Source organism: Suricata suricatta, chromosome 12 (genome assembly GCF_006229205.1).
Source record: "Suricata suricatta isolate VVHF042 chromosome 12, meerkat_22Aug2017_6uvM2_HiC, whole genome shotgun sequence".
Classification (NCBI taxonomy): Eukaryota; Metazoa; Chordata; class Mammalia; order Carnivora; family Herpestidae; genus Suricata; species Suricata suricatta.
The window spans coordinates 58,861,921-58,884,468 of record NC_043711.1 but is presented as its reverse complement, the minus strand read 5'-3'; the positions used below and the strand labels follow the sequence as shown (position 1 = coordinate 58,884,468).

Sequence of the window (22,548 nt, the reverse complement as noted above, 5' to 3'; positions counted from 1 at the left end):
TTAGCAAACCCTGTCGTACTGCTGAGGGGTGGCATCAGGTTCTATGTAGCATTAGAATGGACCCAGAGGATGCCCAACTCATCCTACCATTGAGAGCTGCTAATTCTTTTGTTATTTGCAGTGTCTAAAATTGCCTTTAAATACAGCGCTCTCTTATTTGCAGGGGATGCATTCCAAGACACCCTGTGGATGCCTCTAACAGTGAATAGTACCAAGCCCTCTATACACTACATTTTTTTCCTATACATACATTCTGTACATATCTATGGTAAAGTTTAATTTATCAGTTATACACAGGAAGAGATTAACAACAATAGCTAATAGTAAAACAAAACAATTATAAAAACATACTGTAATAACAGTTATGTGGATGCAGTCTCTCTCTCTCAAAATATCATAGTGAACTGTACTCACCCTTGCTGTGATGATGTGAGATGATAGCATGCCCAGGCGATGAGATGAAGTGAGGCAAATGGTGTAGGCATCATGATATAGGCTACCGTTGACCTTCTCACTATATGTCGGTAAGAGGGTCATCTACTTCTGGACCTCAGTTGATAGTATGTAAATAAAACTGCAAAAAGTGAAACCAGGGATCAAGAGGAGCATTTCTGAAGGCAATCTTAATACCTGAAACAACCTTAATACCTGAAATCTCAGCCCCTTAACCATAAGAGTTTCCTGTAGAAGGGACCTTGTGTTTACCCATTGGGATAATGGGGCTGTGTCCTGTATGGTAGTAAGAAAAGTTGAGATGTGACAAATAAACAGTGTGCGCCACCTAAATGCAGGGTATGGCTTGTGCTAGTAGCTCAGACATTTGTGGGCATATTTTGAGAGCCACTCAGAAATTCATAGTTGTATTTTAATAGCCCTAGGTCTCCTGTAGCCCCTGTGCACATAGACAGTGGACAGGACCCTGCATTGGTCAGCCCCTTCACTCCCAGCCCAGTCCTGAAATATATTCCAGTGTCTCTTGCCTGTATGCAATCCTATTTTCACTTTTCTCCCCCAGTCATTTTCCTTTCCCATAATGCTCTTTGGAATAAGCTGTTTCTCCACAAAGCACTATGAGTGGATTAATTAATAGGCATATTATTCCACAGCTTTTTTTTTTGTACACTAAACCCAGAGACACAGTACATTCATTATCAGTACTGCCACGTAGTACAGTACTCTAAATTCCTTCACAAAGCTGGGTTTCTGGTAAAAGCCCATTTTAAGTAAAGGAGAATCATCTGTTTTATTATTTATAAGTTCATTCTCTTCCTTTTATTCTTATATTGATTTTTTTAAGCCGTAGACATAAGGGTCCCACCTTTGCAAGGGGGTAACTGCTTTGTTGTTCTTTATTCAGAATTAGATCATCGGGGTTCTTGTTGGAAATCTCTTGTAACTGTGTCTGGGCTCAGTAAGGGCCATGCAGCCTATAGCAGTGTCCCACTCAGTAACTCAGAATGGGAGGGGTGGGTGGTAACTGATTTAATGGTCTTAGTTCTTCTGTCATGCCCCATGACCCTTCTTGTTGGGGTCCTCTTGTGTAATATTTATTTGCACAATTGCTAATCTGAATGTTCTTGGTGTAGATATATTAACTGTGAATAGGAGCATTGAATATATTTTGTAATATCACAATCTATTCTAAGACATGAGGAAAAATGTGTTTGTTCAAAATGTGCAGAATAATGTAGTTTCCTTTCCTGATAGTAGGCCTCGAGAGCTGGTTTGCCAAGTACCTTTCCAGGAAAAATATGTACTTCAGACTCTTCAGTCCCAAACATATATTTCCAGTACAGATTCCAGTAATTACTCTGTGTGTTGTTCATTGCAGGCCAACAGGATCACATGGTACATGTCAACTCAGTGAGTGGCCCTAGTGCAAGGTATGACCAGCATGGCAGTACCTTCTCTCTGTTACTGTTTGACCATGGTCCAGCCTCAAACACCCTCTTTCTTTGCCAGACCAGAGATGTTTTCCCATGTTTGAGAACTTCATGACATCACCATTCTATTTTGGAAAGTTCATGTTTTGGAATGCCACCTGGCTGGCACCTCCTTCCTCCATTAGTGTTCCCCTTTTGCCTTCCCCCAGTTGGAAACTCCTTTGTAGGCAAAGACTACCTCCGATTGATGGTCCACTGCCATTATGTTCCACTCAGAGTTCAGCACTGCCTGTCTCCAGCTGTTCTGTGCATTTAGCACTGTAGCAACCAAACTCACAGATGGTGTGAGCAAAGGAATTCCTGGTGACTCCCTGAGAAAGGATGAGTTAGTTGAGCTATAACCCATGTAGAACTTTCCTACCTCCCCATGTCTTGTGCTCTAGCTATTTTAATATCCGTTGGTACTGTCAAAGGTTTCTGATGACCTTCAGATAGTCAGTCACCTAGTCTAATTTAGAACTGCAAGTTACATCCAATTTTAGGCTCACTTCTAGGGCTGGAGAAGCTTTGCCTGGTGGGAGGGACCCCAGGCCCTCAGGCACCCAGATGAACCAGTAGATCCTTCTGGTAACTTCTGAGGGCCTTCCCATACCACACTCCCTGACTCTAGGACTAGGCCCCACAGCCTCAAGCTTCTCTGCTCCTGACAGGCAACCCCATGCTCAGGATTGATACGCCTGGGCTTGCCTTGTCACCTCCCAGGAGAAAGACATTTGACCTCTCTGGGAATGTCATCCTCAGACCTAGAAGGGGTCTCTCCTTCCAGGTGAGGGTCCAGAGGCCTAGGTATGTGTGCTCTCTGCATGCCAGATACTGGGGAGTGGCAGTGTCAAGGTGAAATAGGCCTACTTTAGGAGCAGAAGGTGCACTCCATGATGACCATGAGTTTCCAGACTGTATTTGTGGCTGATGACAGAAGCCTGACCAGCAGGGAGAGTGGGAGACAGTGAGTCTTGATGGGGCACACAGCCACCTACTTCCTTTTGACTATAGTGTGTCTTGGGGACCAGAGGAGGGGTTGGAGGCAGCCATGGGCTCTAGAGTATTAGCACTTCAGTGGAAATTGAGGCTGTCTGGGAGTGAGGGGTAAGTGATGCAGGGGCTCATGAAAGCCGAGCCCTGGACCATGACCAGAGTAAAGAATGACCTCACTTCTGCATGGCTACAGATATTCCAGATGCCAGAGGCTAGCCCTTCAGGACCTACGACACCAATGAAGTCTTCTAGCCTTCCTGACCTCAGGATTTGACTCTCAGAGCTGGACATGAATACCACTCCATGAATGGTGAACCTCCACATTCCATCTCTTGTCAGGGAAGGTGTTGCACCCCACCGAAAGTGGGGCCAGCTGCATTGAAAGGGGAAGCCTCACTCTCTGGTTTCTAGATGAAATGGAGGGGAATGAACAAATTTGCAGAAGCAGTGTAAGCTGAGGTATGAAGGGCCGGATTCAGGTTTGCAGAGCTTATTTGGTGTTTGTCATGAGGATTACCAGGATAACCAAAGGATGCCTTCTACTGCTCATGCCTTCTTGTAGTATCTGTGTCTCTCTCCTAGGAAAGATGAAGAAGGAAGGGAAGAGGAGGGAGGGGAGGGATGAAGATTTGAAATGTGTGTATTATGCCATTTCATTTCCTTAGCAAACTCCTGAGATGCGCTCACTTGGTGGGATGAGACCCAGAGGGGTTACTCCAGTTGCTCTGTGATCTTTCACTGCTGGGCCTCTGTGCATGGACTTGTGAGTCATTAGGGTTTATTTGTTTATTTGTTTCTGTGTTTGTCCCTAAAGATTGTGTTTTCTCACTCATGATACTCAGTTATTTTGGCATTGCTAGTATCTGGTGTATTGTCCTAAGACAATAACATATCCTATGCAATAGTTGGACAGACAAACAGAGGCAGACACTTCCATTTGGCAACAAAGCCCACAGAGGACAAAATGTAATTAGGTCATTTCTCCATCTGTGCTTTTTAAAAGATGGTTTCCTTGGAGGATAGTGCCCAGAGCAAGTCAGCAAACTGTGACCCATGGTGTGGGGGAAGGGGATATTGGGTTAGGCCAGATCAGGAAGTTGTGTGCCTAGAAAAGTCCAGAACAGAAATTTCCTGCAGAATATATAACAGTGTAGGGGGAAAGCCCATTTCTTCTAAATGCCATGAGCCCCAGACATTTATAGAGAACATAAAAAACAAAGTAAATAGGACAGAAGTTTGGCTAGCCAGACCTTATAGGCACTCTAGGCTTTTCCCAGAAGATGCAAATGTCCGGTCTCCTTCAGCGCTACACAGAAATGTTGGTCTTCCTGGCATTTGTATTCAGAACTTTATATATTTCAGGAATATATTTTGGTGAGTTGGACTCTATCCATTCCTTATGTTTCTCTCCTTAAGACTAAGTTGGTGCCTTTCTTAAAGAGTGAAACACAGAGGAACTCCATTGTATCTTGTAGCACAATCAAAGGGACTCTGTCTGCACTGTGGTGTGGGTTAGCCCTGGAGGATATTTTGGGAGCACAGTCCTGACTGTTCACTTTCTTCTTTTCTGACTCTTCCTTCCCCTCCTTGACCCTCCTTGATTTCACTGACCAGGACTTTTCTGGCAGAATGGGCTGAGCCCTGACAGAAGCCCACTGTTTTTCATACTCTCCATACTCTACCTAACTCAACTGTCCTATGATTTCACTTTTGGCAGTAATTTACATGCAGCTAGCTCCAAGATTTCTTTCTCTATCCCTAAACCCTCCCGAGGCTCAGCCTTATCTATCCACATGCCCACTAGTTCTCCCTTGGTGGTGTCAGGCTCAGAGAACCTCCCTCTGCCTTCCCTAGGCCCTCACATTCCCTGCCCATGCCCTTCCTCTGATGATAACACACAAGGACCTAGATATCCACTCCAGAAAACTCCTCACCTCTTAGGCTCCTACCTCTTCCTTGTCAACAGATTTCTTGTCTTCTCAATATTTTTTACCTCTCCCTTGCATATCTTCCACCATTAGCCCCATCTGGATATTCACCTCCTTCCAGGTTTTCTCAGCAGCTTCTTTCAAGGTCTCCTTACCTGCTCCCATGTGCTTCTCAATTCTAACCTCCAGGACTGTTAGAAGACTGAGCTTTCTAAATTGCGCATCTCATCTCAAAGGCTTTAGTTGGCTTTTCATCTCCAGTGAATTAGGAAGGCTGCCTGGGGAGAATGGCAGGCTGTCCATGACATTCCTGTCCACTCTCCAGCTTCTTCCCCAACTCTGTAGGTTCCCAGAACCACTCCTGCCCCCACCCACATACAACATGTTTTCATGCCTCTCCACATATTGATTGCCACCTCCTTCTAATCTTCTTTAAGGCTCAGCTTGGCCATACCTGGTGCCCTTCCCTCAAAGTTCAGTGTCCCTGCCTCTGGGCTTCCTTGTTACCTGGTTCCACCCTGTTCTGGTGTGACATTAGCAAAACAACCAAAGTAGGAGATACCTGGAAATGATTTTGGCAAAAAAATATGTAGGAGCCATACAGAATAACTGTTGACTTTTACTCATGGAATAAGAGAAGACTTGAATAAATGTAGAGAAATACAATGCTCCTGGATAAGAACACTCAATAGTAACAAGATGAAATTATTTTCACCAAGTTAATTTATAAGTTTAATGCCATTTCAGTCAGAATCCTGATGTTATAATTGCTTTTTGAACTTGACACAATTATTCAAATCCTCATGAAAAAATAATCAGGCTATGATGCTAAGTTTATTTAAGTGAAGAGGAATGAAGGAGGGATCATCCTCCCAGATAATAAAACTGGGCATCAAAACTATACCCCTTAGGATGTCTATTATAACATTTAAAAAAGAGCAAATAATAAGTGTTGGCAAGGTTATGGAGGAATTGGAAGTCTTGTGCACTTGCCGGTGGGACTGTAAAATGGTGCAGTTGCTGTGGAAAATAGTATGGATGTTCCTCAAAAAATAAACATAGAATTACAATACGATCCAGCAATCTCATTTCTGAGTATATTTCCTAAAGAGTTGAAAGCACAATCTTGAAGAGATATTTGCATAATCGTGTTAATAGCAATGTTATTCATAACACCCAAGAGGTAAAGTCCAAGTATGCAGTCCAAATCTCCAATGATGGATGGATTGATATAAAAGCATGTGGTGTACGATGAAATACCACCTCATACCTGTCAGAATGGCTAAAATTAACAACACAGGAAACAACAGGTGTTGACAAGGATGCAGAGAAAGGGGAACCCTCTTGCACTTTTGGTTGAAATGCAAACTGGTGCTCCACTCTGGAGAACAGTATAGAGGTTCCTCAAAAAACTAAAAATATAACTTAGTAGTTATAATTCAGTTATGATCCAGCGATTGCACTATTAGGTATTTACCCAAAGAATAAAAAAAATACAAATTAGAAGGGGTACATGCATCCCCAACAGTATTTATAGCAGTATTATCAACAATAGCCAAACTATGGAGAGAACCCAAATGTCCATCAACTGATGAATGGATAAAGAAGATACGGTATACACGCACACACACACACATACAATGGGATATTACTCAGCCATCAGAAAGAATGAAATCTTGTCATTTGCAGTGACATGGCTGGAACTGGAATGTATTATGCTAGGTGAAATAAGTTAATCAGAGAAAGACAAATACCATATGATTTCATTCATGAGAAATTTAAAAAATAAAACAGGTGAACATATGGGAAGTGGGACAGAGAGGAGAGAGGGAAACAAACCACATGATAGAGATATTCCTAATGATATTCTTAATGATAGAGATATTCTTAATGATAGAGAACAAACTGAGGGTTGATGGAGGGAGGTGGGTGGAAGTGGGAGATGAGGGAGATGGACTAGATGGATGATGGGTATTAAGGAGGACACTTGTTGGTATGAACACTGTTTTGTATGTAAATGATAAATCACTGAATTCTACTGAATTCTACTCCTGAAATCAATATTGCACTGCATGTTAACTAAAATTAAAAAAATAAAAAAATAAAAGGATGTGGTATATACCTACAATGGAATATTATTTAGCCTTAAGAAGGAAGAAAATTAGGGGCACCTGCGTGGCTCATTCAGTTGATGTCCAACTTCAGCTTAGGTCATGATCTTGCGGTTCGTGAGTTCGAGCCCCATATCAGGCTCTGTGCTGATAGCTCAGAGCCTGAAGCCTGCTTTGGATTCTGTGTCTTCCTCTCTCTCTGCCCCTCCCCTGCTTGCACTCTGTCACTCTCTGTCTCTCTCTCTCTCTCAAAAATAAACAAATATTAAAAAAGAAGGAGGAAAATTCCAACACATGCTACAACATGGATGAACTTTGAGGATTTATATGAAGTGAAATAAGCCAGTCATAAAAAGACAAATATTGTATGATTCTGTTTATATGAGGTTCCTATAGAAGTCAAATACATAAATACAAAATATAGAATAATGATTACTAGGAGATGGTGGACAAGGAAGAGGGAGGATTGTTTAATGGATATGGAATTCCAGATTTGCAAAATGATAAGATTCTAGTATCTCCAAAAGCAGAACTCCAGGACCAGATGACTTCACTGATAATTCTACCAAGTATTTAAAGAAGAATTAATGCCAGTCTTTCCCAAACTCTTCCAATAAAGAAGACGGAGAACACTTCCAAACTCATTATATGAGGTCAGCACTACCTGATGCCAAAACTAGACAAGGATGCCACAAGAAGAAATTCACAATATCTCTGTTGAATTTAGAGGCAAAAATCCTCAACAGAATATTAGCAAACTGACTTCAACAATACATTAAAAGAACCATATATCATGATTGAGTGGGATTTGTCCCTGGGATGCAAGGATGATTCAACATCTGCAAATCAATGTGATATATTACATTAACAAAATGAGGGAGAAAAAAATATGTGACTAAATAAATGTAGAAAAATGCAGATGCATTTGTCAATATTCAACATCCATTTGTGATAAAAACCTCTCCACAAAATGAGTGTAAGTGGAACGTATTTCAACATAATAAAGACCATCTATGAAGAGTCCACAGCTAACATCATACTCAACAGTAAAAAAGCTGAAAGCTTTCCTGTAAGATAAGGAAAGACAAGGATGTCTATTCTCATCACTTTTATTCAATATAGTGGATGTTCTAACAAGAGAAATTAGACAAGACAAAGAAATAAAAGGCATCCAAAGTGGAAAGAAGTAAAACGGTCACTACTTGCAGGTGATATGATATCATATAGAGAAAACACTAAACCCTACACACACAGACACACAGACCCACACACAAAATCAGTAAAGTTGTAAGATATAAAAAAATAAATATACAAAAATCTAATGCTTTTCTAGACACTAATAACAAACTATCAGAAACAAAAATTAAGAAAAAAAATTATGATTGCATCAAAAAGGATAAAATACCTATGAATATATTTAACCATGGAGGTGAAAGACCTGTACACTGAAAACTATATGACATTGATGATAGAAACTGAAGAAGATACAAATAAGTGGAAAGATAATCTGTGCACATGAATTGAGAAAATTTGTATTGTTAAAATGTCCATACTACATAAAACAATCTAAAGATTCATTGCACTCCCTATCAAAATTTCAATGGCAGTTTTCACATAGAGAACAAACAATCCTAAAATTTCTATGGAACTACAAAAGGCCCTGCATAGCCAAAGCAATCTTGAGAAAGAAACAAAGCAGGAAACATCACACTTCCTGACTTCAAGCCCTATTACAAACCTATAATAATTAAAACACTATAATATTGGCACAAAGAGATGCATAGATCAATGGAACAGAATAGAGAGCCCATTAATAAATATTTAGTCCATTAATTATGACAGAGGAACCAAGAATATATAATGGTGAAAGAACTATCTCTTTAGTGGGTGGTGCTGGGAAAACTAGACCACTGTCTTATACCATACAGAGGAATTAACTCAAAATGGGCAAAAGATGTGAACATAAGACCTGAAGCTATAAAATTTCTAGAATAAAGTGTAGGTAATCACCTCCTTGACATTGGTCTTGGCAATGATTTTTGGATTTCACAACAAAAGCAAATGTTAGTAAGTGGAATTATATCAAACTTAAATGCTTCTTCACAGTAAAGGAAATCATCTACAAAATGAAAAAGAAACCTACCATATGGGAGAGGTTGTAAATCATACATCTGATAAGAGTTTAGTACCCAAAATATATAAAAAACTCATACAACTCAACAACAACAACAAAAACAATTTAATTAAAAATGGACATTTTTCCAAAGAAGACATACAAATGGTCAACAGGTACCTGAAAAATTGCTCAACATCACTAATTATCAGAAAAATGTAAATCAAATCCATAAGGAGATACCACCTCACACCTAGCAGAATTGCCATTACCAAAAAACAAACAAAAACAAAACAAAAACAAAAACAACAAATAGCATGTGGAGAAGAGAACCCTTGTGCACTATTGGTTGGAATGTAAATTGGTGCAACTACTATAGGAAGCAGTATGGATGTCTTAAAAAAAAAAATAGAACCACCCTATAAATACACTAATTCCACTTCTGGGTATTTTTCCAAAGAAAATGAGTTAGGTTGTAACTCAAAAGGATATATGTACCCCCATGTGTATTAAAGCATTATTTACAAGAGCCTGGACATAGAAGGCAACCTAAGTGTCCATCAGTGAATGAATGCATAAAGAATTTGTTATACACACACACACACACACACACACACACACACACGCACGCATGCACACATACACAAACACAGTGAAATATTATTCAACCATAAAAAAGATAATCATGCCATTTGTGATAACATGGATGAAATCAGAGAATTATGCTAGGAAGAATAAGAAAAACAAATATTGTATGATCTCATTTATATGTGAATTCTAAAAACAAAACAAAAACAAAATCTTAAACTAAACTCACTAAGCAAACAAACCCTGAACTTGTAGGTACTGAAAACAGATTGGTAGTTGCCAGAGGAGGGCGGAGGGAAGTGGGGTAAATGGTTTGTTCATAACAAACTGCCCCCAGAACTTAGTGCTCATGGATACATGGGTCAGAAATTCAGAGAAGACACAGAACATTATCTCCTCCATAATGTTCAGGGCTTCAGCTCTGAAGACTGATGGCTGGGTCTGGAGTTACTGGGGTATCTTTGCTCGCAGGTGCCTGGGCTGGGTTCATTTGAAGGCTGAACCCAGCTGGGACTGTTCCCTGGAAAGTGTACACCTAGCGCCTCTATGGAGCTTCCTCACAGCATGGCAGACTCAGGGCATACAGATTATGTGTGCCCTAGCTGATGCTCCAAGAGTAAGCATGAATGAGGCACAGAGTACTGGCTTATTCAGCTCAATTCCATTTTGTTCATTATAGGTGAATCTCTAAACTAGCCCATATTAAAGGAGAGGTGAATTAGATCGAGCTTCCTAAAGAAAAATGGAACAAAAAGTTTGTGACCAGGTTCGGTCTGCCATAATAGATAAGATAGAGAACTCTGGAATAGATTCCAATCCCAAGAGCTTATTGTATTGGCAAAGGCAGCACAGCAATTGGAAAGAGCTGGATTGGTCAACAACTGGCATTTAGGAAGTTGGCTTTTTGGATATACAGTCAAATTATATCTCTCCAAATCATGAAAATTTCTGAATGAATATAAAAAGAAGCATCAATAAATAAATATAAAAAGCATAACTAAATTCAGCCTACAGTTGAATGTTTTAGCAGCATATCCAAATGAGAAGAATATTGATATTGATAAAATATATATTACTCATTCTGTGCAATAAACACTGTGAGCAAAATTAAAAAGCATAAAATAGCCTGGAAATAAACATTAGTGATAAATGTAACAAATGCTTAATCCTTTCTTTAGTGATAAGAAACCAAACAACTTCATTGAAAACTGAGCACATAGCATGGAGAAAAAGTTGAGAAGAAATGAGAATGACTAATATATAAATATATGCAAAAATTTGTTTATCTTTACTTACCATTGTGAAATTACAAAATTTAGTTTGGGAGGACAGATCTTCCTTCCAAAACAATTGCATAGATTCAAAGATGGTTCTGCTTAGGTCAGTAAGGATGCCTAAAGAAAACATGGGCTCTCTGATTCTCTGTGCAGAAGAGCTGAGTCAGCTCTCATCTCAAAAGGTATTGTGACTTGTTCATCCAGGTCCTTCTGTTACTTCCTGGACACATGCATGAACCCATTAAACTGTAGTTCTAAGGTACCTGCAAAACATGTGCATCTATGCCTGAGGTAATGAAATATCAGGAAAAAAATCCTACATGCTTGTCATGAAGGGATTAAATATCATGTAAAATACTGACATTCTTCCATTAAATAATAAGATAAACTCTGTTTGGTTCATTGACCAAGGCTATGTCTGGCATGTATTTATGTGGATGCATGTCCATGGTAAACTAATAAAGCAATAGAGAAAATATGTTAAAAATTGTATGAATATGTTATGCTGTGTGTGGGGGGTATGGTTTGTATATTTATTCAAAAATTGATGGAAGGCTACTCCCCAAATTATTAATAGTACATGGCTATGAGGAATAGGGCAGAATTAGGAATTTTCATGTTTCTTATTTTATACATCTGTATGGTTTAAATTTATATAAGTAATCATGTTGCTTTTGCAATAAAAAAAATTAAACAAAAATCTATCCTATGGAAATAATCAGAGGTCTGGATAAAGTTTTTTAGTTACGTGGTCATACACACTTTGGGGGAAGTGGAAACCCTGGGGCCTCCGAGGACTGGAGTAAAGGGTGTTTGTACAGTCAGTGATGCACGGTGAGGTTACAATGACAAAGCAGGACTCAAAAACACATGTACTTACACACAGAGGGAGAAAAATTCATATGTGTTTAGGGAAGACTAGAGAAGAGGCCCAAACATTGTATGGAGATTTTCTTTCCTTATGTACTTTTCTCCTGTTCTTATTGATCAGTTATTACTGTTTAAGTAAGAAAAACTAAAAAATTAGAGAAGATGTTATTTTGTTCTTTCTCTATTTTGTATTCCTACATCCTGTGCCTGGGTGTGGCACACTGTAGGGGATGCTCAGTCCATGTTTTGCATTCCTTGACTTCCTCGGAACCTCATGTCCTCCTCTGACAAAAGGCTTTCTGTTCTCCTGCCCAGCATCCCTATCTTGAGTGAGTTCCCATCCTCTCTGTGCATGCTCTTGCAAGCCCTCTCCCATGGCTCTATGCTCCCACAACAGTGTAGACTCTTCAGAAGTAGTTCATTCAACATATCTCCAGTGCCCACCATGTGCTCTATCTTGTATTGGATGTCAGAGAGAAGAGAAGAAAATCTGGGGACCTTCACTCTACCCTCAAGGGCTTGCCTGATGGGATGGGAGCTTCAATTGCTCTACGTATCTGCAGTGAGATGATACCAGTGGGCTGGGTACAGGGGCTGTGGGGCTTGGAAAAAGACCTCAGTGAGAGCAAGGGGTGGGACACTCTGGCAAGGCTCAGCTAAGACTCTAAGGGTGGAAGTGTTAGACAGGAGGAGTAGAAAGAAGGGATCTTCCAGGCAGAGAGTTCAGGATGAGGGCCAGAGATCAGATATGGCATTTCTGTATGGACTCAGAACCTACTCTACACCAGTGGTGTTTATTGAGGTCTAGAGAACTGGATGGGAAGCTGTAGACAGAGTCAAATTAACTCACAAACAGCTGTGGCTCTCTATTTCTGCATGCAGATTACCCTACAACTTACACCATAAAATGCTCACAGTTTCTGAGGTTTGACAATTTGAGAGAGGACAGCTGGTTACATCCAACTGATTTGGATCTACCTTTTTTCTTTTCAAACTCTTTTTTTGTCTTTTTTTTTATGTGCAAAATACAAGACCTCTTTATGCAACTGTGTGAGTACATAGGTTAGAAATTGTCAAGCTTGAAAATAAAACAGCTGGTTATTTTACCAGCAAAATAGATTTACTTGAAAAGGGCAGAAAACTTGTAATTTGAAACATGCAGTTTATGACCAAACTAAAGACAAGTCTAAAGACTTGCCTAAACTAAACTGAAGACAAAGGAGAGGAGCCATTACATTATAGAGAGAAAGGAGGAAGTTGGGAGGGGCTGCTCTAATGAAAGTCCATGAAAGGAATGTGAAATAAGGGTGGTGATGATTTCTCAATGGCTGAGTAGAAGCAGTTTCTCACTGGCTGGACTGTTGCTGGACAAGGAGAAAATCTTTCCTACTCCTTCTGGATCTAGTAAAATAAACTTCTTCCTGATGGAAAATGCAAGGTACCTTCCTCCTGGTGTCTGCAAGTTGAGGAATGTGAGGGCATGTATGCTCTCCCTTCTGACCTCTCGGCTCTATTTTCTTTTTTCTTTTTTGTGATGACATGCATTCTGGTAGTTGGCCTGTAGGCTGTCAGTCAACATGCAAGTAGTATATTACTTCATTAGAATTTTAAAGTAGTTCTCTATACGTTTTTACAGTGAACAAGTATTTATCTGTAATTTAGTTACTAACCACTAGAAAACAATTAAAAACAGCTAAACTAAAATGATTCCTAATATAGTGGCAATTCAGAAAACACTGAGTGTCTTGCATTATATTTGGCTTGTTATGATAGTTATTATCACTTACAGTATTGAAGCTCTGGAAGAGGTAGAAGACTGGCAGGTCAAGCATCATGGGATGATTCTCTAACTTATCCTGGGCTTTGCCTAGAAAACCATATTATTGTCTGTTGGTTTGTTCCTGTCATGTGCCTTTTTCACAAAAAAAGAAAATATTATACAAATGATCATCTATTTGCAAGTTCAGATAGAATTAGGATTATGCTACCATTTATTAGAATAATATGGCCAGTCTGCATTTTTTTTTACTTTTTAGATTTAATTTTGTTTAATCTAATTTAATTATTTAATTTTTCATCATGATAAGTGTGTTGTTTAATGCCTATAACCTATTTCACCCATCCCTCCACTCCCCTTCCTATCAGTCTGTTCTCTATAGTTAAGTGTCTCTTGGTTTGTTTCTCTATTTTTTATTTTTGCTCATTTGTTTTGTTTTTCAAATTCCACATATGAGTGAAATCATATGGTATTTGTCTTTCTCTGACTAACTTATTTCATTTACCATAATACTCTCTGGCTGCATCTGTCATTGAAAATGGCAGATTTCATTATTTTTTATGGCTGGATAATAATCCATTGTGTATACATACTATATCATCTTTATCCATTCATCTCTTGATGGACATGGGCTAATTCCATAATTTGGCTACTGTAAATAATGCTGAATAAACATAAGGATGCATATATCATTTTGAATTAGTGTTTTTCTATTTTGGGGGTAAATACCCAGTTGATTACTGGATCATAGGGTACTTTTATTTTCAATATCTTGAGGAACCTCCACGCTGTTTTGCACCAGTTTGCATTTCCACCAACTGTGCACAAGGGTTCCTTTTTCTCCACATTCTCATCAACACTTGTTTCTTGTATTTTTGATTTTAGTATTCTGATGGGTATGAAGTGGTATCTCATTGTAGTTTTGATTTGCATTTCCCTGATCATGAGTGATGTTGAACATCTTTTCCAGTGTCTGTTGGTCATCTGGCAGTCTTCTTTGGAAAAAATGTCTATTTATGTGGGCTTCCCATATTTAAATTGGATTATTTGTTTTTTGGGTGTTGAGTTTGATAAGTTTTATTTATTTATTTATTTATTTATTTATTTATTTATTTATTTATGTAATTTATTTTTGAGAGACAGAGAGAGACAGTGCGAGCAGGGGAGGGTCAGAGAGAAAGGGAGACACAGAATCTGAAGCAGGCTTCAGGCTCTGAGCCAGCTGTCAGCACAGAGCCCTACATGGGGCTGGAACCCACGAACCGTGAGATTATGACCTGAGCTGAAGGCGAATGCTTAACCGACTGAGCGACCCAAACACCCCTAGTTTGATAAATTCTTCATATATTTTGGATATTACAGATGTCTTTTGCAAATATCTCCCCCCATTCTATTAGGCTGCCTTTCTCTTGAGCCTATTTTAAGTGAGGTTTCTTTTAGTCAGTTTCACAAACTGAAACAGCATGAGTAACAGAAAAAATCAGGGACACAGGAGCTGATAACTGGGGTTTCTTACTCTGATGTGCTACAAGCCTTTTAGAGGAGGACTACTTCAGCTGTTTGGCCCAAGCCAAGGGAGGGTAGCAGTTGTTCAGCTGAAGATGCTGGAGGTGGGAGGGGCTGACTCAGCAGCTCAGTGCACTCAGAGCTGCAGCTCTGCCATCCTCCTGGGCTCCAGATGACTGCTGGAACCCAAGACATCACATCTGAGGTTAAGGCAAGAAGTGGGAGAGGAGGCCAGAGCCCCCCTGAAGACGTCCACAGCTTTCTTTGGCTAGAGAGTGTCTGCAGTCATTCTTGGTTAAAAGAATGCCTGTGGTAATGGTGAGGAATAAAATTTTCTGCCTCCAAGTGAAGGCAGAATGCATTCGCCACTCAGCCTGTGATTGTCACCCACCCCAAGGCACATTATGGGATTGTCACCCACCCCAAGGCACAAAATGGGAAGTCCAGAGCATGTGTGTTTGTGAACACAAAAGAACAATCACTGGTTTGCTGTGACTCTGAAATTGTATATAATGTGTGTGGGAGGGAAGGCAGAGAAGTGCCAAACCTTGAGCTTGGGTTGGGGAAACCAAGCAGAAGACCTGGACTGAGGCCAAGCAGAATTTCTTAGCTTGAGTGAGCACATCTGGGGCACTGGTAAAGTACAAGTTTTGAGGAAGGGAGCTGAGGTGGGGGATCCTGAACCTTCACCATGCCCCTAGCTCATGCCATTGCCTCACTCTGAGTAGCTTAGGTCCAGGTGGTGTTCAGACTTTGCATAGTAGATTCACCTGAGGATATTGAAAAAATTGGTTTGCATGCAAATCATATAAAGAACGTAAATTGAGGGTCAGTAATATTAAAGGAGTGGCTGAATCACTTTTGCTTACTGAAACACCTGTTAAAGCTGTACTTCTCAAACTAATACATGCACAAAACACCTGGGGATTTGCAGACACATGGATCCTGGCTCAGCAGGTCTTGGCTGGAATCTGCAAGCCTGCATTTCTAGCAAGTGCCAGGTGATGAAAATGCTGCTGGTTGTAGCAACCAGGTAGCAGGGAGCTATGGTGGTGAGAGTGTGTAGGGGGAAGGGATGGTGGTATTTGAGGAACCGAAGAGCAGGACTACCTCTATTGTCCCTGGTCTGAGCCAAGGAAGGGTAGGAGCTGTTCAGCTGGAGATGCCAAGAGTGTAGGCTTGCTGATGACGCTTACATATGGTTTTACTTGTTTTAAGTAAACTTATATAACCTGGATTTGAGGTCAAGAAATATAATATGCTTAAAATTTGTCTTATGTAATACATATTAAAAATGAATTCTCAGTGTCATTTTTATTTAAATCTTCAGAGGTATAAAACAAATGTAAGAGTTGGTGACTTACTGCATTTTGGGGTTCATTTGGGCTGAATGTTGCAAGGAGACATGGTCAGAACCCAGGCTCAGAAGGGACCAGCCCATGACTCTCCTGAGCTATTTAACCTCTATGGTCTAGTTTCTTCACTTCTAAATTGAAGACAAGTGCTGTTATCTCCAACAATGTTAAGTTTACTGAGGGCCTAGCACACTTCTCGGTATGCATGAGGCTAAATGAATATGTATCTGCCTATATGGGTATATTTCTGCATGTATCTGCATGCACACATATGGTTGTGTATATGTTTGTGTGCACACATGGATATACACATGCCAAACTCCCCTCCCTATCTTATTCCCTTTATAATATTTTGCCCTTGTGAGGTGTGGTAGATTGTTTGCAAAAATGGGCTGCAGTGACTCCTCTCATCTCCCTACATATCCTGTTTTACACTGTGATACACTCACACCTCGCATCAAGAAAAGTTCATTTCTCCCCCTTGAATCTAGATGGCTGTATTTCTGACTTTGACCAACACAGTGAAATGGAGGGGACACTGTACGTGTTCTGAGTCCAAGCTCCACGAACCCTGCACAACTCGAACTTACTTGTTTGGACCTCACCCACCAGCCAAATTGAGACCATGCTGCATTCACACTGAACTGGACAAACAAAACAAATAGACATTTCTCATCCTTCCTACCCACAAGTGCTTAAAATAGTGCCTTGTGGAGTAACCATCCTTCTTGTCCATGCTTGATGTCCACTATCACATAACTGTGATTCCCACTGCCTGGTGGTGTGTTGAAAACAAGGTAGACCATATGGACAAGTGCTTGAGCAGGATGATGATAAATCACCATCTTGAGCCCTTCTTCAGGCTCCAGACCATCCCCAGAACTCCAGCGACAAGGTGAAAAGGGGCAGGCTTCCTCTGTCCTGGGACCTATAGACATGGGTGCAAGGAGCCCTCCCCTATGCACTTAACAGGTTTTGGAATATGAATCTCCATTAATGCTGACTTTGTCAAGAGCTCTCTATTCCTCAGGTGAGCCCAGGGTATCATATCAATGAGCTAAGTGGGACCAAGGTGTGAGCGTTTTGCAGAATAGGAGGTAAATATGGAATAAGACTCTCTGCCAGGATTTTCAGCTAGAGCATCACCCCTGGACTTTCCACTGCCCTTAATGCCAGACCTGTGCCAGGGCATGACTGGTCTCTGGGATGAAAAAGAGTTGGCATCACTCTGCTGTTCTAGAATGGGGCATTTATCTTTGGCTCAGGATATCCCCCCGTAGTATGTAAAGAGCTTTTTCTATGTTAGTCCTCATTTCCCCTGCAGTGACTCAGCCCTGTTCGTGATCTTGGCACGTCTAAGCTGCCTGCGGAGGTCGAGATTCCTGCAGGTGCCCTGACCTAGAACTGGATGTCCAGCTTCTTTTATGAGACAATATCCTCAACATATGGAGGTCATCTTCCCATCTGCATTCCTTCATGCAGATATATATAGGCACACATATGCACACACATCTTTACATGGGCACTCACATAACACACATACACAGATACATCTACTCACATACACAGAGACATGGACACACACATTAACACTCACATGGACACACACAGACACATACACACATACACTCTGAGCAGTAAACCCAGTCACTGTGAACATCACTGCTGCCTTGGTCTTCCTGTTGGGGAGCCTGGCAGGCAGCAAGCCAGTGGACAGCACTGGGAACGCAGACAGCTGCATGCACCTAGTTAAGGATGAGACTTTCTGTCCTCAGACCCTGGACTGTTAAAAAGCCTCAGGGCATGTTTCATGTCCTCACCAAGTAGCACCCTTGCCCTGGGTGCATCTGAGTCCCTGGTTCATCTAGCTGGCAGGATCTAAACACAGTACCCAAAGATGGGTCCATTGCACCTCTGCTCAAAAATAATGGCAGAGGTGTGACAGGAAGAGAGGTAGGGCAGCCAGGAGCCTGAGAATACAGGCTATCAGGTGAGGATAGGATCATGGGGTGAATTTGGAGCTCAAGGATTTTAATATGAGTGGATTCTTTCTATTTTGTTCCTAGTAATGACTAGGGTGGAGAGTTAAGAGGAATTCTGTTGTGCCTGGTTCTTTTGTGGGGATCAATTTGTTTCCATGTTTGAATGAAAAGCACACAGATTACAGTCCCTTGAGTACTTTAGAAAAAGCTTGTCTTTGTGCCTTCTTGATTTTTATTTATAGGGAGTAATTTCACCTAAAATACTAGTTATGCTTTGCCTATGAGCCTGAAAGAATGGGATTTGCTTGTGGCATTTGGGACATGGAGAGAGGCAGAGAGGAGGTGAAACCAAGTCACAGCAGCTTGGTGGAGGGTCAGCCGGGGACTGAGTGGGGAGAGGAGCAAGGTATGGGGGTATATATGTGCCTGGGGCTTCTGTACTTAGCTCCCTGGGTTTGAGTCTGGCCTATCCTTTACCTTTTGGGAAATCATCAACATCTCTGTACCTCAGTTTCTGTGTGAATGAAGAGGTGGCACCAGTTGTCCTGGTGTGTGTTGTGTTGTAGATTATATGAGATGAGAGATAAACAGCTCTTAGCAGGATCTGCCAACTTGGGGTCAGCATGCCATAGCTGTCACTAGAATTTGCTTTGATGGGGCCTTAGTAGAGGCAAGCTCCAGAGGATGGGCTGGTCAGAAGCCTTGATACAGTGAATAAAGCAATGCTGGGGCCTGGGAGGCCAGGTTCCAGGTGGGCACAGAGGGTGAGGAGGCAGATACCATGCCTACATTTCATAACCTAGAACCATCTGAGTGGGAGCAGAGCCAGGGAGGAAGCAAAAGAGGAGCTGGTCCAGACCAACCTTTCTGAATCCTGCAAAAATGGCTGAGCCCCGTAATAAGGTGCCAGAGGGTCATGGCCCTTCACTCCCTTGTAGGTCGAACTACTGCAGCAGGTGAGGGCAGATGGAGCTGTTCATGGGGCTGAGATCATAAAACTCACAGAAAATAAGGTTTTAATAGGCTAAATGTGCTTTGTTTAATACACTCTGTGGATTTGGTCTTTAAAATGCCAACCACTTGGCTGGGGTGAATGTGAAGTTGGTTACAATCAGTTGGGAGTTTTTTGAACATACAAATGGTGACTAGTGGGGTACTAAAAAGATAAAGCATAGTAAAAGATGCCCCTGAAGATCTGAGGTCTCTATAGGCTGGAAGAATACCATTTGCAAACAGCGTGGAGAGGGCAGGACACTCATGGGGTATTTGTGCAGAACAAGTCATGTCATAACAATCCACACTCACTCTCAAAAGGTTGACAAGTTGACAGGTACAGCAGATTAAGGGGTGGGGGAGTGTCAGATGCTATTGCCTGAACATTATCAGCAGCTGATTCTGATGGAGACAGTCATCACAGAAGCAGCCCCACAGCAGGGCCAAAGGCAGGGCTAGTCATGGGAGCAGCTACATGCAGAGGGGCTTTTGGCATTATTCTCATGGTGGACCCAGGCAAAGTCCAGCAAGGATCCCTGAAGCCTTGGGGTATAGACACATGTGGCGTACATCCCAGGAGTAGCTCCCAGGTGGGGACCCGACGCTAACATTTAAGTTAAGATCAAACAATGACATAGGAAACCTAATTAAATATTGGCAAAGGGCATCACTTGACAGCATTTGGGAGTATTTGAAGAAAATTATAGGTATGGGTATGAGTAAAGATCATTAAATTCATTTGCTCACTGATTGCCAAGTCATTGGGCATCCACTACATGTTCTGTGCTTTCTGGAAACACAATAAAATAAAAGATGTGGTACCTTCCCTCAGGAAGCTGATGGTTTTATTTGATGCAAATACACTTTGGAAACAAAAACAAAACCAAAACTACAAAAAGTGTAAAAAATAAGAATAAGAAGAAATGCCAAGGATGGGTGAAAGGAACAAAAATAGGTCTAAAAGAGGTATTCCATTATGGGTGTGGTATGAGATCTTGCTATTTCTGTTTAACAAACAGGGCACCTGATACTTGGCAAGGCACAGGTCTGCTCAGGAGACCCAGGTAATGGCCCAGCTAGAGCTGGTGCTGTTGACCACTGTGCTTCTCTGACTTTGTGCTTATGGTGAACTTCTAGGTGCCCATGTAGGCACTGAGTAGCACCTCCTCCATCCACACCTCTCAGAACAAGCCCACTCCTTTTGCTGGTTCCTGGTAGACATTATGGTTTTCTGTCAGTATCAGGACCCTGCCAATAGTGACACTGAACCCAGGAAGCACCACCCCCCTCAAGCTCTGCTGTGAATGAGTGGTCAAAGGTGGGCATTCGCTAGACAGGAGAGAAGTAAACTGGGCAGGTGAGTGAGAGGAAGGGCAAACTCAGCTCAGCTGCAGCTTTGACCCAGAGGCCTTTTCAATGTCTGGTCTAAGATCTACAGCTGGCCACCCCCGGGGACATGTGTATTTCCATCCTGGCTTGGGAGAATTTGGTAAACCTCCAAGGCCCGAAGGAAAAACAAACAACAAAATGTCACCATCACCCCTTTGCAGTATAAAGGACAGGAATGCCTTCTGTTTTCTTCACAGAATGGGCTGAGTCACATTTTGTACAATCCCCCATTCTACACCATTGATGCAGAGAATATAAGAACAGGGGCAGGTAGGACTGCTGCATAGTGGCCTCCCCTCCTCCATGGAGGATGAAGATCCTCCCTGGTCATGAGGCTGAACGGGAAGGGGCTCATTGACCAGCTCACCACCCTCAAGCAGCCCTGCCTTCCCATACCAGTGCCTCCCCCTGCCATCCTGCAGGAACTTCCTGCTGTCAACCAGATCCTCCAAGCAAAGGGAAACCACACATCTTGCACAGTGGCAGGAGTTCACAGTGTGGATGTGGGTGACCTGGCACTGGCTTCATGTGAAGCTGTGATTATGATAGTCCTACTGTGCTAACTTATTAAATGAGTAATGGAAGAGAACATCAATGACTTCAGACAGGTTAGGCACTTTGCAATACAAGGCTATCCAAGTATTGAGATATCCTCAGAGAAGTTAGGGAAGCTTGAATACTTTCCCCAAAATCATTCTCTTTCCAATTATTATCAAAATCAGTTTCTTTGGAAAAATTAATTACCAGCAAACCTAAACAACACTCTGTCATTCTTTGCTCTGATTATTAGTACACATTTGTAATTATAATCTAAATCTTGTTAAAGATTAAATAAACTCATATAGCTTTGGGTTTCTTCCTTCCTTCCTTCTTTCTCTTCCTTCCTTCCTTCCTTCCTTCCTTCCTTCCTTCCTTCCTTCCTTCCTTCCTTCCTTCCTTCCTTCCTTCCTTCCTTTCTTTCTTTCTTTCTTTCTTTCTTTCTTTCTTTCTTTCTTTCTTTTCTGGCATAAAGCCCACATGTACATGCACATGCACACTATTTTGAAGTTTGATTCCTGGGTTAAGTGGACTTATTTTAAATGGATTTTTCCTCAATATCAAATATTCTTTGGAAACAGTAACTTCTTGTATTAACATAGGTTCCTGGAGATTTTCAGACCATCTTTCATAAAAGTCTCACATACGGGGGCTACTATGACTACTTTGGCTTGTGATTTTCTCACCTCCTATGCTAGAGAAGATGCTGTGAGCTCACATTCTGTCCTGGTGACATAGTGAGTGTGGGAGAATCCTGATGAAGTAAAGCTAGCGCCTCTGCCATCAAATGCTTGATGGACGCTCACACTTTTATTTTTTATTTTTTTTCAATATTTTATTGTCAAGTTGTTTTCCATACAACACCCAGTGCTCTTCCCCACAAGTGCCCTCCACCATCACCACCACCCCTTTCCCCCCTCCCCCTTCCCCTTCAAATCTCAGTTCATTTTCAGCATTCAATAGTCTCTCAAGTTTTGTATCCCTCTCTCTCCCCAACTCTCTGTCTCTCCTCCGCTCCCCTGGTTCTCCATTAGGTCTCTCATGTTTTCCTGCTAGACCTATGAGTGCAAACATATGGTTTCTGTCCTTCTCTGCCTGGCTTACTTCGCTCAGCATGACACCCTCAAGGTCCATCCACTTTCCTACGAAGGGCCATATGTCATTCCCTCTCATTGCCATGTAGTACTCCATCGTGAATATATAC

At 41.4% G+C, this 22,548-nt stretch overlaps 1 protein-coding gene across 10 annotated transcripts in view; it reads left to right on the top strand.

The window, feature by feature from the left end:
• The window catches only part of SYNDIG1 (synapse differentiation inducing 1), a 172,596-nt gene that overhangs the window by 6,676 nt on the left and 143,372 nt on the right, over nucleotides 1-22,548 (top strand). The gene's annotated exons all lie outside the window — the stretch shown is intronic.